The 17,890-nt window shown below is 37.3% G+C and overlaps 1 pseudogene; it reads left to right on the forward strand.

Annotated features, from left to right (window-relative positions):
- Positions 1-13,058: 13,058 nt before the first annotated feature.
- LOC115031721 lies at positions 13,059-17,662 on the forward strand (annotated as a pseudogene).
- Positions 17,663-17,890: the final 228 nt, after the last annotated feature.

Here is a 17,890-nt window from a genome sequence, read left to right on the forward strand (position 1 = left end):
CTGAGAAGTAAGCAATAAAGCTTTGCCGCAGAAGATTCCGGTTGTCCTGAGTGTGTTCTTGCCGGCGGGGACAAAAGCTCGGGATAGATGGCTAAAAATCTTTATTAGCCAGCAGAGTTAGCTTGGAGCATAGCCTCTACTATTTACATGAGAAGTAGAATTTTTTTCTGTTGATTCTCAAAGCCACATCCCCTGCACCAGGAGGCCAGACTTGAGTCTGATGCTTGCTAATTTGCATCTGTGCCTGGGACATCACCACAGACAACCTTAATCTTGTTGCTTTCAGCTTTTGACTTTGTATTTCAAGCAGGGCAGTTACCTCCATGTAGGCTTGCCTTCAGCAAAGTTCAGATGGCTGTTATTGATCACTATGAAGAGATTCATTGAGTACATATTATGGCTTTGGTCTGAATGGTCTGAAGGCCGACAGCCAAAATCGGGTCACTGGTCTATGGCTCTTTTTCGACCTAAGATAGAGGTATGTGCCTAGAGGCCATATTTGTCCATAATAAATGCAAAAAAAGCTGTATTTGTGCAAATAAATGCAAACAAGCTTCACAAGTTCTCTAGGACAGGTCAGAAAACAGTCCAATAGATACAGTCCTAAGACAGGCGTAGCTACCAGCCAACATAATTCCCAGGCAGGACCATGGAGCATAAGTAAATTTTTATGCCCCAGTCCAGCTGATTTTTAATAAATTAAAAGGGAGGAACTGTGCTATCCCCCCCCCCAGCCTTGAGCAGGTGGCTTAGACCTGGTTTGCCACAGTTGCTACCTCACCTAGGATGGAGTCATCCAAACTAGGTAAAGACTTTTGTCTGCCACATCTGCAGCTTTCTGTGAAAAGCTGCCTGCTGAGCAGCTGAGCTTGTTTTTCTAACAGATCCTGACAAAAACACCATGAAATACTGGCATGGTGGGGGATGGGTTCCCCCCTTTAATAAGCTCAGACTCATAAGTAAACATTGAACCACAATCAGAGAATTTTGTCTTGGCTCATTATTTCTCTTGCCACCTTTCACATCCAACTCTACCTTTCCTTTCAGGAACCCAATAACCTGTGGTCGCTGGTGGCTACAGTCCCAGGATCCTTTGCCCACTGAACCACCTCACCAACCCCTAAAACTCTCAGTTAGTGGCTTTTACATAGCCAAGCTGCCCTAATTCCCTATGGAGACATACACATTGCAAGGGATTAAATATGGGTTCTTGTTGGCAAGCAAGAAGGAATAGAAGTCCTTAGCCTGACAGTCCATGAGAAGCTCATTCTGTCAGCAATCAATTAGTGTACAAGCAGATTCTCCCACTCAAGTTTTCAGAATAGATCTTAATCCTGGATATGTTATAGTGATAGAATCTATAGCAATTAATTTAAAAAAAAAGTTCAAAATTTCTTACCTTCAAAATACATGACAAAATTTACATTTACCTGGTTATATATTTCAAATCCTTTTTTTTTTTTTTTTTTTTTTTTTTTTTTTTTTTTTTTTTTTTTTGAGACAGAGTTTCTCTGTATAGCACTGGCTGTCCTGGAACTCACTTTGTAGACCAGGCTGGCCTCGAACTCAGAAATCCACCTGCCTCTGCCTCCCGAGTGCTGGGATTAAAGGCGTGCGCCACCACACCCGGCATATTTCAAATCCTAAATGTGTTATGCAGCAAAAAGTGTTGCAAAGATGAAGTACTTGAGAATGTAGCTATCTGGTAGCTACTCCATGTAACATTTCAATTAGGTTTGAAAGTCATGGTCTCTTTTGTTATTTTTAGGTATTATATCAGATTATATTACGTAAATTATTTTTTAAAATAACCTTCTCTACTCCTTCTCATCTCTGTCCTCATACTCTTTTGGTTGTATTCCTGTATCACTTGTCAGTCAGTGAGGTCCTTCCCTCCTTCCTTCCTTCCTTCCTTCCTTCCTTCCTTCCTTCCTTCCTTCCTTCCTTCCTTCCTTTTCCTTCCTTCTTTTAAATAAAATTGTGAGAAAAAAATTTTTGAATAGAATGGACAGGCATCATTTACCTCTCAGCTTTCATTCTACCTGTAGTTCATAGTGGAGAAACAAATGAGTTTGTTGGGCTGAGTTCAGAGCATGTCTTAGGAGATTATTGAAAGGAGAGTAGGTGGGTGATTCATGCTCCATAAGGCAAAGTCTCTGACTAGCCTGATGAATTAATTCCCCATAATCATATAGGTAGAAACCCCTTCCCTTAGTGTCCCACACTATATTATTTAGTCTTTACCTGAAACCTCAATGCTGCTTAGTGCAGAGTTGCATGCAATTAGCTAGAAAAAAAACAGAAGAAGTTGCAAAGCATAAGAGCAACTCTAATGACCTTCCCCATGCCTATTCCTCTAAAGGAAAGACACCAGTCAACAAGTCAAGTTATGATGAACATTTGCAAGTCAACAAAATGGTACTCATGAAAGTCGTTGTTCTCTTTAGAGAATGGTACCACACTATGTTTCCTTGTGCAGCCTCATCCAGGTCTCAAACTAAAACCCTCATGCTTTACACACCTAAAAGTTAGGATTTTAGGGGTGCCTAACCATGCCTCTATACCTGCTGAAAGTGAACTTGCCACTTTCTTGCTTCTTTCTGTATTTTCTACTTTTCATCTTGCTTTCCCCCCAACATGAACTACATATACATACATACATACATACATACATACATACATACATATGTACATATATACACACATACATACACACATGTATAGAGTCCTTAAAACATCAATAGTGCTGATGTAAAAGCTATAACTCTTATTTTATGGAGATTAAGAGATAATTTATGTCCAATTTTCTGAGGAACCACCAGACTGACTTCCAGAGTGGTTGTACAAGCTTGCAATCCAACCAGCAAAGGAGGAGTGTTCCTCTTTCTCCACATCCTCGCCAGTATCTGCTGTCACCTGAATTTTTGATCTTAGCCACTCTGACTGGTGTGAGGTAGAATCTCAAGGTTGTTTTGATTTGCATTTTCCTGATGATTAAGGATGTTGAACATTTTTTTCAGGTGCTTCTCAGCCCTTCAGTATTCCTCAGTTGAGAATTCTTTGTTTAGCTCTGTACCCCATTTTTAATGGGGTTATTTGAATTTCTGGAGCTTCTTGAGTTCTTTGTATATATTGGATATTAGTCCCCTATCAGATTTGGGATTGGTAAAATTTATTTCCCAATCTATTGGTGGCCTTTTTGTCTTATTGACAGTGTTTTTTGCCTTATAGAAGCTTTGCAACTTTATAAGGTCCCATTTGTCACTGGAAGATCTTGCAATACCTCTCCTGGGCATATACCCAAAAGATATAAGGACACATGCTCCACTATGTTCAGAGCAGCCTTATTTATTATAGCCAGAAGCTGGAAATAATCCAGATGTCCCTCAACCGAGGAATGGATACAGAAATTGTGGTATATTTACACAATGGAGTATTATGCAGCTATTAAAAACAATGAATTTATGAAATTCTTGGTCAAATGGATGTATCTGGAGGATATCATCCTTAGTGAGGTAACCCATTCACAAAAGAAGTCACTTGATATGCACTCACTGATAAGTGGATATTAGCCCAGAAACTTAGAATACCCAAGATACAATTTGCAAAACACAAGAAAATCAAGAAAAAGGAAGACCAACGTTTGGATACTTCATTCCTCCTTATAATAGGGAACAAAATACCCAAGGAAGGAGTTGCAGAGACAAAGTTTGGAGCTAAGATGAAAGAATGGACCATCCAGAGACTACCCCAGCCTGTGATCCATCCCATAATCAGCCACCAAACCCAAACACTATTGCATATGCCACCAAGATTTTCCTGAAAGGACCCTGATATAGCTGTCTCTTGTGAGGCTCTGCCAGTGCCTGGTAAATACAGAAGTGGATGCTCACAGTCTTCTATAAGATGGAACACAGGGCTCCCAATGGAGGAGCTAGAGAAAGTACTCAAGCAGCCAAAGGGGTCTGCAACCCTATATGTGAAACAACAATATGGACTAACCAGTACCCCCAGAGCTCTTGACTCTAGCTGCATATGTATCAGAAGATTGCCTAGTCTGCCATCATTGGGAAGAGAGGCCCCTAGGTCTTGTAAACTTTATATGCCCCAGTACTGTGTAATGCCAGGGCCAAGAAGTGGGAGTGGGTGAATAGGGGAGCAGGGTAGGGGAGGGTATAGAGAAATTTTGGGAAAGCATTTGAAATGTAAATAGAGAAAATATCTAATAAAAAATAGAAAAGAGAGATAATTTATTCTTGAGCTAATTGAGTCACTATGGTCTGGAAACACAGATTTGTCACCCCAAATTTTATCTTCCAACAAGGAACCAGTTTCATGAAGTTTCTATAGTTTTACAGAACAAAGAAATTCACAAAATCCAAGGCAAGTTTAAAATATTTTGGTGGCTTTATCAGAGAGGCATGGACAGTGAAATTGGAGTTTTCCTACAGGCCTAAGACTCTATCTAGTGATACTCTACTTTTAATTAATGGAAGGCAGTGGTCTGCTAAGTTAATGGATTCTAGAAGGTTACTATCTATTAAGTCACAAGATGTTAGTTTTGACACAGAGGTGAGCAAGAAATGTCTGTTCTGGAGGGCTCAAACTAGCCCAAGATAAATTAGCTTCTATATGTGCAAGATTCCAATCTCTCTCCACAGTACTGATATACTAATCATACAATCACTCCCATCATACATACACTACTTTCAATTTTTCTTCACAGTAGCTCATATATAATAATTCAGTCAAAAAGGGCTACATTAACTCTTTCAATAGAGAAAACTGAAGAGCTGTGCTGGAGTTAAACCCAGTCATTTCCCAAGGCTTATACTCATTCTTCAGGCTTCCTTGTGTCCTCTACTCCAACTTTTTTTTAATCTTTATTGTATGTGACCCCCAGCTCAGAGAACTTTTGTTTTACTCTTTTTTTTTATCCCTCACAATTTCACCTTCTCCTTCAGTGCCTTCTGATGTGAATCCATCTACACAGTTTACATAGTTAGTACTAAGCATCTCTTTCTTTATAATATTAAGCATGTCTATGAAGGATTCACCTTGTTTCCTGTGTTTTATTATGTGAGCCCCTTTGGCAAATCATATTACCTAGGTTGATATTCTCAACGGTTATGCTAAGCAATGCTTTGACTCTTGAACTGCAAGGTTGATGCCACAACAGAATCACATGTTTCCATTGAAATAATTTTGTGAGAAAAACATTCAAAACAAATTTGAAAATACCTGATACCCCTTTAAATAACACATTTTACTTAGAAGTTAAAACCAACCTAACATAAAACAAGAAAATAGAGGGAATACTTTAGTAAACTGGGGCTCTACTTGTTTTAGAGAAGTGACTCTCAATCTGTGGGTTACAAATCCTTTGGGAGTCAAAGGAAGTGCTATAACCTGATACAGGAGTTGCCCAATACCACCAGAAATACATATGCTTACATTAAAATTAATAACAGCAGCAAAATTACAATTTTTATCTAGTAATGAAAATACTTTTATGATTGAGGGTCACCACAACAGGAAGAACTGTATTAAAGGTTCACAGCATTAGGAAGGTTGAAAAACACTAATTTATACAATGTAAATATATGCTATTCCAATAATTCACCTAATAGCTAGCTCCTTTATTTGCACATACTATGAATGGTCACTCCTCTCTGAACATAGCTCTTAGCAACCTCAGACACAAGACAATATCAGGCTGAATTTACCTACTTTAAACAACAGAAATAATTTACTCTATTGTCATAGTGTCTTTTCCTGGTACTGTATTAAGACACTCTGACAAATGTAAACAAAAGAACAAAGGGTTTACTTAAGTCTGTAGTTCAAGGTCACAGTCCATCATTGGAGAGAAGGCAGTGTGACAGAAACTTGAATGACCTGTCATACAATGTCTAGAGTCAAGAGTAGATTATTAATCTGTGAATGCTAGTATTCATCTCACAATCTATATTTGCATAGTATTTGTCCTACCCACAATGAAGACATATCTTCTCTCATGTACACTAAAGAAAAACTATGATTGCAGGTAAACTTTTAAACAGAATGCCTCTCATTTTAAACATCTTCTGCCTAGACATAATTATACATGCATTTCATTAAAAATAAGAAGCCTTATAGGAAAGTATATTCTCAGTAGAGAAATGTTTTAATGTTTTTCTCAAAATAGAGAAAATCCCAAACTGTAGCCCCAGTGCCAAGTACTTCTCTTGACCCTCAAAAAAAGAAAGATTTAAACAATAATTGTGACCCTTAAGGCATCATATTACTCTCTTGCTACGCATGTTGATCCTTTTCTTGATTTGTTTTAACTAAAGCTTCTTTGCTAATTTTGAAAGTGTTAGTGATCTCTTATTTCACTTATATTCATAGGTGGTGCACAGGAACCCAGAAATACCTTATAACCAGTAAATAAGAAAAACAAAACAAAACAAACAAACAAACAAAAAAACCCACTTCCAATGCAGTCTAATTTTCCATTCCATATCTCCAGAGTCTCATGCCTTTGTAACTTGTGTTTCTAGCCCTTGGAAAATAATTTCTTACTGTGCATGTCTCCTAAGAAAATTCTAATGTTATAGAGATCCTATTACAAAATAAAATAACTCCTGTCCTCTCTACTTTCTCAAATGCTGCCTTGTTCTTGTCTCCAGCTAATTCCAATTTAAGAAGAATCTGCCAGTCTCCTGGGCAGACTCATACATCAAAATACTCCATGGAACTAAACTAACATCAAAGATTCTATACTGGCTAAAAATAAACATATTGCATGCAATAAAACCTACACATTTTGACTATGAGAACAAGTATACAAACATATACCAAGGCAGAATAAAAAGATTAAATAAATCAAAATATCTTCTGCACTACAGCAAATTTGGGAAGTTTGAAGAGTATACATGACATACTAAGAACAGTTAGTGTATACTGTTAGGATGTAGAGATCCCTGTATATGTTTGAATCATTCATTTGAAACAAATCTTACTATAGCAATTCTTTCTTCAGCTTGTTTGTATCACTCTGTTGTTAGCAGCAGAAGGTCCAACACCAAATTTTAGTTGCCTCAATTTTTGCCAAAAGCTTATTGGTAACGGACAAAACAACTGTCTCCTTTCCTCTTGCAGAATAGTTGTCTCTGCTCTTGCATTCAGTATGTCAATCATCATGTCAGTTGTAACAACTTCTCTGAGACATTCAAGTTGATTTATTTCTTGTTCTCAGCTGTCCCCCTACCTGGGACAAGCATTTTGTATAACCTTTATAAATCTTTTATTTTAAGTATAATGCACTCATGTGATTATCCATTTGAGACTGAACCTCCATCTGACCTTTGCCTCACTCACACTGTTGTTTATGGTCTCATCTTGTTCTTCCCTGCATTCCATCTTTACTTGTGATTTGTGGATTCAGGTCACTGACAAATGAATGACCATGCCATGAGCTTTTAGTACTATACCTGAAAACAGTGAAAGAGGCATGAAAGTTACAACACTTGCCCAAGGACACACTGCCATGCATCTTTCATTTACTTGAAGAGGGAAAACTAATCAATAGTTCTGGAATGTCTTCTAGATAAATTAAGCAAACCTGGGTCATTTTCATATCTAGAGTGGAAATCTATAGTGCTGATCCCCTAAAATGAAATGAGCTTCACTCATCACATATATGTCTTAATAGAAATGAGTTAACATGTCTATCAATCATGACAGGCATTGAAAATGGCATAGCTGCTATGACCGCTTATTTGACACAAAGGCCTCTTATCTTTTGAAGTGAATGATCTACAAACAAGTTGGTCTGGTTGCATCACGGCCCAGGTGTGGTCGTTTGACACAGAGTAATGAAGAGTGTTGGTCAGAGAGAATCTTTGGTCAAACTACTCTCCACTCCACCCACCCCTTACCTTTTCTTTGTTGAATTCAATGATGCATCTCTTCCTTTTAGAAGAGAGGGGAATAAAAGCTCTCACTTGTGTGGATAAAAAGGCTGCGCTTGCAGAAGTCAATCCAGCAGTGCACAATGGAGTTGGCTGTAAAATCAAGAGCAATGTACTCTGTCTACACAAACATCTTCCAGATGCTGTCTTTGGCGATGTTGGCTAATTTTCTTTCTCGTTTGTTTGTTTAAAAAAAAAAAACACAAAAAAAACCCACTGACACAGAATTAAGGATATGCAGGAGGTGTCAAAGTTTTTTTTTTTTTAATGAAATAATACCAATAGGTAGTTTTAAATGAATTCCCTTGAAAGCAATGTGAGAGAAATTATATGTTCACAAGAGAAATCAGGTGGTGTAGAATTCATCAGTAGAATCCCAGGTCTCAGAGATTATGACAACATCTTTATATGAGACTGATGCACTACTGTGCTAACAAGGAACACGACAGCATCTTTTTTATAAAACATCAACACAGAACACTGTTTAAAAGGACAGACTTCTGAGCCAAGGATATCTATTAATTAATTTGCACTTTAATGAGTAAGTATGTTGCATATAAGTGGGGAGGGCACAGCAACACTACTAAATATCCTCATTTACTGCTTCTGTACTGTACACAATTATGGGTCCAAATGTAATTTCCCAGCTTCTGCTATGAAGTATGTTGGCTAAAAACACTATCCCCCCCAACACTACACAAATAATACAAGTGTCAAATGTCTAATTGAAGATTTCTGTGATTAGCATACCTTTTATATATCTTACTAAAACCTAAGAACCCAAATGATTATATATATATATATATATATATATATATATATTTGTTCAAAATATGAGTATCTAAATATCAGGTCAAGTTTATCTGTATATATTGAACTTATGAGAACAAGCATATTATTGGATTAAGAAACAAGCTTAAGTAACAATGTTCCTAAGGATTTCCACAGGACACTATCTGCAGCATCAGCACAGAAAGAGCAAATATTGTCTTGACTGTAGACCTCCTTCTCTGTTGCATTTTATTTCTTAATTGATTAGAAAGCTGAACAAGACAATAAAGCTTAAATAAAATATTTTTCTACTTACATCAAGCATTCTCAGACATGACTTCTCTAAACCCTGCAAAATTATATAGTTGAGTGCACTCAACAGGGCAAAAATAATATTATTGTGTTCATTTGCTGACATGGTTCAATCTGCATGGTTACTTTGTTATCCCTAGATCTTATGTTCAGGGCTGGGTTATAAAAATAAGAAATGCATTAAAACAATCAAAACCTTTCATGGTCAAAATGTGAACACCCTTCTCAATAGTCACAAATAATATAAAATATCTTGGCGTGACTCTAACTAAGGAAGTGAAAGATCTGTATGATAAAAACTTCAAGTCTCTGAAGAAAGAAATTATAGAAGATCTCAGAAGATGGAAAGATCTCCCATGCTCATGGATTGGCAGGATCAACATTGTAAAAATGGCTATCTTGCCAAAAGCAATCTACAGATTCAATGCAATCCCCATCAAAATTCCAAATCAATTCTTCAACGAATTAGAAAGTGCAATCTGCAAATTCATCTGGAATAACAAAAAACCTAGGATAGCAAAAACTCTTCTCAAGGATAAAAGAACCTCTGGTGGAATCACCATGCCGGACCTAAAGCTCTACTACAGAGCAATTGTGATAAAAACTGCATGGTACTGGTATAGTGACAGACACATAGACCAATGGAATAGAATTGAAGACCCAGAAATGAACCCACACACCTATGGTCACTTGATCTTCGACAAGGGAGCTAAAAACATCCAGTGGAAGAAAGACAGCATTTTCAACAAATGGTGCTGGCACAACTGGTTGTTAACATGTAGAAGAATGCGAATCGATCCATTCCTATCTCCTTGTACTAAGGTCAAGTCTAAGTGGATCAAGGAACTTCACATAAAACCAGAGACACTGAAACTTATAGAGGAGAAAGTGGGGAAAAGCCTTGAAGATATGGGCACAGGGGAAAAATTCCTGAATAGAACAGTAATGGCTTGTGCTGTAAGATCGAGAATTGACAAGTGGGACCTCATGAAACTACAAAGCTTCTGCAAGGCTAAAGACACCATCAATAAGACAAAAAAACCACCAACAGATTGGGAAAGGATCTTCACCTATCCTAAATCAGATAAGGGACTAATATCCAATATATATAAAGAACTCAAGAAGGTGGACTCCAGAAAGTCAAATAACCCCATTAAAAAATGGGGCTCAGAACTGAACAAAGAATTCTCACCTGAGGAATACCGAATGGCAGAGAAACACCTGAAAAAATGTTCAACATCCTTAATCATCAGGGAAATGCAAATCAAAACAACCCTGAGATTCCACCTCACACCAGTCAAAATGGCTAAGATCAAAAATTCAGGTGACAGCAGTTGCTGGCGAGGATGTGGAGAAAGAGGAACACTCCTCCATTGTTGGTGGGATTGCAAGCTTGTACAACCACTCTGGAAATCAGTCTGGCGGTTCCTCAGAAAATTGGACATAGTACTACCAGAGGATCCAGCAATACCTCTCCTGGGCATATATCCAGAAGATGTCCCAACCGGTAAAAAGGACACATGTTCCACTATGTTCATAGCAGCCCTATTTATAATAGCCAGAAGCTGGAAAGAACCCAGATGTCCCTCAACAGAGGAATGGATACAGAAATTATGGTACATTTACACAATGGAGTACTACTCAGCTATTAAAAAGAATGAATTTATGAAATTCCTAGCCAAATGGATGGACCTGGAGGGCATCATCTTGAGTGAAGTAACACAATCACAAAAGAACTCACACAATATGTATTCACTGATAAGTGGATATTAGCCCAAAACTTAGGATACCCAAGATTTAAGATACAATTTGCTAAACGCATGAAACTCAAGAAGAATGAAGACCAAAGTGTGGACACTGTGCACCTTCTTAGAATTGGGAACAAAACACCCAGGGAAGGAGTTACAGAGACAAAGTTCGTAGTGGTGATGAAAGGATGGACCATTTAGAGACTGCCGTATCCAGGGATCCATCCCATAATCAACTTCTAAACGCTGACACCATTGCATACACTAGCAAGATTTTGCTGAAAGGACCCAAATATAACTGTCTCTTGTGAGATGATGCTGGGGCCTAGCAAACACAGGAGTGGATGTTCACAGTCAGCTATTGGATGTATCACAGGGGCTCCCAATGGAGAAGCTAGAGAAAGTACCCAAGGAGCTAAAGGGATCTGCAACCCTATTGTTGGAACAACATGATGTACTAACCAGAACCCCGGAGCTCTTGTCTCTAGCTGCATATGTATCGAAAGATGGCCTAGTCAGCCATCAATGGAAAGAGAGGCCCATTGGACTCGCAAACTTTATATGCCCCAATATAGGGGAATTCCAGGGCCAAAAGAATGGAAATGGGTGGGTAGGGAAATGGGGGGCGCTATGGGGGACTTTTGGGATAGCATTGGAAACGTAATTGAGGAAAATATGTAANAAAAANANTAAAAAAAAAAAAAAAGAATGCAGTTCAGTTGGTAGAGTGTTTGCCTAGCACCCACAAAGTCCTGACTCCCATTCTCCTGTACCACCTGAATGAGGCAGATCAGTATGCAAATGTAGATTTAGAACTTAGGGGGAAAAAGTAGGAAGATTAAAGTAGATGGTCATGGATACAAGAGATTCTATACATATAAAATATCTAATGAGGAAGATAAATATATAACCACCAAGAATAATTTGCACAGTGACAGCAGTAAGCATGATAAAAGCTAGCTGTTGTAAGAATCAGCAATATTCACTTCTAAATGTCTGACAGTCACATTACTTCGATGTGCTTAGCTCTTTGGACTGTTACAGGACCAGTGATATGCTTCTGGGTTGGTACGATGTCTAGAAATCAGGCAATACTTTTAAATTTAATTGAAGTATAATTGATACATAATGACTGTATATGTTTAGTATTTATAGTTTGATGAATTTGAATTTGAACTACATAATTCAGTTATAACAGCAACATAATAACAGTATCAAACACATCCATCCTTCCCAAATAATGTACATAGGTTTTAAGAAAACATAATGAAAGACTCACTTTCTTCATGTATTTTAAAATGCACAAAACTATACCTTCAGGAACAGCCACTTTCTCGTATGTTGAGGTTCTAGAATTTGTTTGCCTTGTGCAACAGAAATTAATTTCTCTCTTTTCTCTTCCACAGCTCCTGAAAACTATATTTTTACTCTACTTTTACAATTTTGATTATGCAAGATACCTCATATCAATTTAAACATGTATTATTTTTCCCTTTGCAAAAAAAGCTAATCTCACTTAGCATATTAATATTAGTTTTTGTATTGTTACCCATATAATTGCAAACAAGTGGGTTTGCTTAGTTATAGCATTAACACACACAAGCACACAAACACATAGACAGAAATCCAGACAAACACATAGTTATACAGTCACTCACTTAATATATTTGTTCATTTACCTATAGACCGATATTTCATTTACTTTGCATAATATAACTTCAGAGAATCCATGGAAAATAATTTTACTAACCATCCAATTTAAAAATGTAATTATATTTTTATATGATGATATGATTTCTTGCTATATAGCAGAAAGTAAAAACCAGTCCATTTGTTTAGCAAGAGTACAATGAAAGGAAACTCAAAGTGCTAAATGTGAGCTGTAGGTATCCATCTGCCTGCTAAATTCAAATCTCGGCCTTGTGATGATACCAGAAAAATCCCAGAACATTCCTATAGTCCACTCCTTCATTCAGAGAATATATTTAACAACAGCACTTGGACTCTATTCAAAAGTAAATGTATTACAGTGCAATTGAAGATCTCAAAGGGATGCCTGCTTTACACATACTAGCATATGGAAAAGCATATAGAAGAGCAATAGGAAAGCCTAAAACGAGAAAAAATGAAAAAACAAAATATTCTCATTTGAATCTAGAATATAGCATGTATGTGCACAACTTGTTTCCTTAATATTCGGGGATCACTTATTGTTTTGGCATGTGAACTGATGTAGCTACAAAGTCTTTAGAGTGCTCCTTGAAACTTCAGCATGGGAAATGAACAAGAGGTAATCTTATACAGGTCTGTCAAAGTAAATAGGCATTGCCCAGCACTCAGGAGACAGAGCTCAATGGCCTGCTCAACTATGTTTAATAGAGCATAGAATCCTTGAGGTTTCAGGCACATTCATTCATATCTATGCTTTCAGCTCTTATGAATATGTAATGTACAGAACAGCACACCCTTTGGTTCTGATTTTGAAATTATTCACAGTTCTTTGTATTTTATAAAAGTCTAACCAACCTTAATAGTACATCTGAAACAAAAGTAAAACTTTGCAATGGATATATTACTTTAATTTTTAACATTATATATTCTTTTAACTCATAACAGATTCAAAGATAACAATATAAAATGATTTCTGTCTACAGTTTCATTTAACTTGATGGCTTTTTATTAAGCCTGGAATAGAATGAAGTACTTTTTAATTTTTTCTATAACAGTATTAAGGAATACTTTGCAAAGTCTTAAAATAACCTTGAGTGAATGAAGTCAAGTGGCTTTGAATTCCATGGCATTACCCTCTTTCTTCTCCCATTTATATAATCTATCACAGTCACAAAGACAAATACTTGGGATGGGTAAGGGAGAACTATTTGGGAAAAATAATGAATACCTCTAAAAATATAAATGCAACCTAAAACTCTCAACAACATCCATTTTCTACTCTTTCTCAATTTTTTTTTTTCTAATTGATAACTCCTCTTGTTAAGAATCAATTGTTTCTATCAGTTTGGCATTTGGATGGTGTTATTCTTATTCTGCTCACATATAAGCAGTCATGACAAACACACCAATAAGATTTTCCAGTGTCAAATGGTTGTCCTGAAAATATACATCTAAGTATTATTATAAGGCAGGGAGGCAGATAGGCTATCTGCAGATATTTACCTCTTCTTCATTTCTGCTAATACCAATACCCGAGGTTTATCACAGGAGCTGTAGTAGACCATGTGCTTCAGCTTCCCTTCTACCCATGCCTCCCTCTCTAGTGGATTACACACCTCTTTCCCTATTACCTTCCTTCCTCCCACTCATTGCTTTATCCTAGCAACAAACCCCAGCAGTCATGCTCTAGGAATCCACAAACCATTCCAGATAAGCTAACTGTAGATCTTCACCTATCTCACTGCTCCTCAGCACTCAACCTCAAAGTCTCCTATTCAGCTCTGTAACAAGCCCTCTTCTTTAGCCTTCTGTTCCTCTCTACCACCATCTCCAGGGCAATCACACACATCTTCCAGACCAAAGATCCCTCCCTTCACTCATTGCTTTCTCCAAGAACTCAAATCCCAGGAGGCATCCACCATAGGCCCCATGGCCACATAGCCCAGAAAAGAAGGTAAGTTAACTGCACATTTTGTCTCACTCTCGATTTTTCCAATAATATCTGTCTTTTTAATCCTTATCTTTGTGCAGAAATTCTCCTACTTCCCCTCACTGCTACCATTCACAAGGGACAAATTAGATCCCTGTGGAATATCCTAATTTTGTCCCTCCAATGGAACCCCCTTGCCTAGCTATTCTCATTCCTAAGTGTCAAATGCCAAAACCTAGAAACACATTGTAACTGGAAATCCCAGAGCTCATAGCTATCATGATGCCAGGAATTTTTTTTTTTAATCATGCAACACATAGCCATCAAACTCTCCTAAGAACTAGAAAGGGCAACAGAAATCTAGAAAAAAATCACCCCTGCTCAACAAAGAGAAGTTCAGATACTGGCCAGTAAAATTACAACCTTTCCAAACCCCCAAACCCAGTATAAAAAGACAATTTTTAACACCCAGGAAAGTAAAAACAGTCTCTACTAGTGCTTCACAACCCTACCACAGCAGACCCTGAATATTGCAATAAACCTGAATAAAAAGGTAAAAGACTGTTAAAAATGAATGTATGAATACAATAAAAGTCTTTTAAAGGGAAAATAAATAAATTCCTTAAAGAAATATAGGAAAATACAAACAGTGAAAGGAAATGAATGAAACTAGTCAAGAGCTGCAATAGAATTTAGTATGGGAAACCCAAACTGAGGGAAATCTGGAAATGAAAAATTTAGAAACTCAAACAAGAACCAAAGAGGCAAGACTCACCAACAGATTACAAGAGATAGACGAGAGAATTTCAAGCATTAAAAACATGAGATAGGAAATTGATACTTTAGTTTTAAAATGTTAAATCTTAAATAAAATAAATAAAAAAGTGAAACAAAGTATTCAGGGACAAAATGAAAAGATCAAATCTAAAAATGACAAGAAAAGAGAAAAAAATCAAAGTATAGGATATATTTTCAAATATCATAGAGAAAAATTCCCAAACCTGGAGAAGAAGATGCCAGTCTAGGTACACAAGTATACAGAACACAGAATACAGAAGACCAGAATAAGAAATTCCCCTTGCTACATCCCAATCAAACTACTGAATGTACAGAAAAAATAATTAATATTGCAAGCTACTGTGGAAAAATAATACATATCATATCAAGACAGTCCTCTTATCATAGCACCTACCTATTCACTGAAGACTATAAAAGCCTAAAAGGACTGTACACATCTTCCACAGAATCTAAAAGAACACAGATGCGAGCCCATAATATAAAATGTTTGAGTGAAAAACTTGGAGAAAATAAGATGTACCATGATAAACCAACTTTAAGCAATATCTATCTATAAATCCAGCCCTACGGAAGAACTAGGAGGAAATCTCCAACCTAGAAATGTTAACCACTTCCAAGAATACACAAGGATTATATAATCCCAGAAAAACTAATTAAATGAGGGAAAACACACACACACACACACACACACACACACACACTGAAATAACTGGAATCAACAAGCACTGATCCTTGATGTCTCCCAACATCAATTCTCAAAACCAATTTCCCAGTAAGATCACATGAACAGAATGAACAGAAATGAAGTGTCCATCCTTCTGCTGCATCCAAAAGCAGCATTTTACCATCAAGGATAAATATCACCTTGGGGTGAAAGGATGGATAAAGATATCCGAGAAAAAGAAAATTTAAAGGAAAAAAAAACTTGTTTGTCCATTTCAATATCTGACAAAATAGACCACGTGATAACGCTATTCAAAAGAGATAGAGGAAACAAGATACAAATGAAAAATTCACCAAGCAGACATTTCAAACCTTACCATCAATGCTTTAAAATAAATAACATTTGTAAAAGGAACACTACTAAAGCTTAAATCACATATTAGCCTTCACATACTCATAGTGGAAAAGTTCAAAAGTCTTCTCTTACTGCTACACACGTCTTCCAGACAAAAATTAAACACAGAAATGCTTGGAATAACTGATATTATAAACTAAATGGAATTAACAGATATTAACAGAACAGTTTAAACAAACACAAAAACCTCAGTCTCAGCACCTTATGACTTTCTCCAAAATTGATCACATAATTAAACACAAAGCAAGTCTAAACAGATTAAAGAAAACTGAAATAACAGGATACATCTAGTTTGGAAAACATGGATTAAAACTGCCTATTAACAACAATAAAAACAACCCACCAGAAACCTGAAAAAATAAAAACTGAATAACTGCTGAACAACAACTACAACAAAAAAGTCAAAACAGGAATAAACAAATTGAAGATATTTTGGGATTGAAAAAAATAAGTATACAATTTATCAGAAACAATGAAGGCACTTTTAAGATCCACCTAGCTCAAGCATGCTGGATCTATCTGTGGGCAGCATCCCACAGCATTTGAGTTCACAGAGACATACCTGACTGTTCTGTCAGATAGCCTGTATATACCTAATTTTAGCCCATTCTTCTTCAATTCATCTCATCAAAAAGATACTAACATGGGTAGGGAAAGCCTGAATGCAAAGGAAGCCTTTGACTCTGCTCACCTTGTGGGATTGGTCAGTACAGTTTGAACCCAAAGCACAGACATTGCTCAGAAACCCTCTCTGTGTGGAAAGGCCAAAACTGGACAAAGGAAGGCAGAAAGGATCATGTTTCAAACATCCACAACAACTTTCTTTGCCACTTACCTAGTCTAAGACATCTGCCAAAAGAGGATTTTTCAGGGAAGAAACAGATCATTTAATAATAATTAATAATAATAATAAACAACAAACAAAACAAAAACCTTCTAGGCAAGAGAATTATTAAACTTATTAGCTCTTCGGATGACCTCCAGGACAGTTCTCTAGAGTTCTATGACAACTGGGGTAGTAAGCCTACAGACTACCATGGCTTGTTCTTGCCCCACATTAAAGGGCCGGATATCAAGGTATGGGCTCAGATCTAGTTACATTGGATTCCAGAAGCCCAAATCCTAGGTAGTGGTAGAGTGGCCACTATGGGCAAACTCTTGGGAAGGATGGATGAAGTGCAGAGCTTACAAGAGAAAATAGAGGCAAGGCATCACAGGCAGGAGGATGTCCACTGGCCTGATCAGGAACTCTGCCTGCCTGTCTTCTTTGTTCCCTTTTGTGCTGTTCCAGACACATTCAACCAAACCTGTCTTACCCACCAGTGGCTGGAAAGCTTTAGAAGGTGAAGATGCTCTGGCCAAATGAGAAGACGAGTTTGTGGACCTAGGGTATATATGACCTCTCTCCTCAGAGACTGTGAAAGAAGCACACTGTACGGTGGGTGCCTTGAACTGGTGTCACCGTGTTAGACAAGGGCTGTGAAGGAGAGAGCAGAGGCTTTTGGGAACAGAGCTGGTTCTTCTTTTCTTCCACAGTTCTGGAGGACAACGCAATGAAAGCCATGCCTCTAGGATACATAGGAGGGAGTTCCTCCTTGACTTGTCATAGGATGGGGGTCCTCTCTTG

The sequence above is a fragment of the Mus caroli genome, chromosome 8 (genome assembly GCF_900094665.2).
Source record: "Mus caroli chromosome 8, CAROLI_EIJ_v1.1, whole genome shotgun sequence".
Lineage (NCBI taxonomy): Eukaryota > Metazoa > Chordata > Mammalia > Rodentia > Muridae > Mus > Mus caroli.